The 1,352-nt window shown below is 36.1% G+C and overlaps 1 non-coding gene across 1 annotated transcript; it reads right to left on the bottom strand.

The window, feature by feature from the left end:
- Positions 1-672: 672 nt before the first annotated feature.
- Positions 673-778, bottom strand: LOC124899830. The gene has a single exon (XR_007057394.1). It is a non-coding gene; the product is annotated as a small nucleolar RNA R71 (small nucleolar RNA).
- Positions 779-1,352: the final 574 nt, after the last annotated feature.

The raw sequence follows: 1,352 nt of genomic DNA, 5'->3' as shown, positions 1-1,352 counted from the left end.
TTGCATGTGTACTAGGACACAACATGTTTTTGGTGTCATTGCCAGGGACCTAAAAATTGGCAACTATCTTACTTTTAGTTTACTAGTTTTTTTATAAGTTCTAATAACTTGATCTTAGCTTCTGAATTTGTAGTGACCATTTTGAAACTTAAGTAAGTTAGAAAGATAAATGGATTTGGTTAAACCATATCCTGTACTTGAGTGATGCTTACATCAGTCAAGAAGAGAAGTAGTGCTTCTCTATTGGATATCTTAAATTTAGTAAGAAGGAGATATTCCTGCATAAATTGCTGACGATCAACCAGACCGAAGGACCATATGCAAAGTGTCAATTCCACTCACAGCTAATGTTACCTATTCTATCTGCAGACTAAAACCTAGAGGTAGATTTGAGCATAAACAGAACATGGTGAAACTATTGCATAGTGGTGGGCAATTTATAGACTTGTCTCATGACGATCACAAGTTCATTTGTAGAACATTTTTTAGATCTGTGACACCTTTATTTCTACTGGAGTCTCAACTGACTGTGTGAGTCTCACTCTCTTCCCCTTCTTAATTTTGGTAGAAGCAAAGAAATGGTTAAAGGCAGAACCTTTATATTTCATCACTACGTGGGATGATCTAGCGAAGAAGTTCCTCATCCGATTCTTCCCGTCTGGCAAGACTACAAGATTGAGAAGTGACATATTGAGTTTTAAGCAGAAGACGGATGAAAACTTATATCATGTTTGGGAGAGGTTCAAATATTTACTCGAGGACTGTTACACCATCAATAGAGAATTAGGTATTGGCTCATAATTTTGTTTAATATCTTGACCATAACACAAAAAAATTTCTAGATTCAGCTGTATGTGGTCAAGCTTTTGATAAAGAATATGATGAGCTATACATTTTTCTAAATCGAATTACACAAGTCAATCCCGAATGGTAGTGTGATATGTCCGAAAGTATAGTGAAGAAGCCTACCAAGATGATTAAAGAAGATAGTACCACAGTCGCTCAACTATCACTCTGTCATTCGGGATTGACTTGTATAGTGATATGTCCAAAAGTATAATGAAGAAGACTACCAAGATGATTGAAGCAGATAGTGTCACGGCATATGATAAGCTATACACTTTTCTGAATTGAATTGCACAAGTCAATCTCGAATGGTAGGGTGATATGTCCAGAAGTATAGTGAAGAAGCCTAGAAAGATGATTGAAGTAGATAGTGTCTCAACCGCTCAACTATCAACCTTTCAAAACTAAATGATGACATATTTTAGCAATTTGGGTATGAACCAACCTTGAGCTAAGGTAAATGCAGTTCAACAGACCCTGTCTTGATGTGAGATTTATCGTACAAT

The sequence above is a fragment of the Capsicum annuum genome, chromosome 6 (genome assembly GCF_002878395.1).
Source record: "Capsicum annuum cultivar UCD-10X-F1 chromosome 6, UCD10Xv1.1, whole genome shotgun sequence".
NCBI lineage: Eukaryota > Viridiplantae > Streptophyta > Magnoliopsida > Solanales > Solanaceae > Capsicum > Capsicum annuum.
The sequence above is the reverse complement of the archived record's forward strand: the minus strand, read 5'-3'. Positions and strand labels throughout refer to the sequence as shown.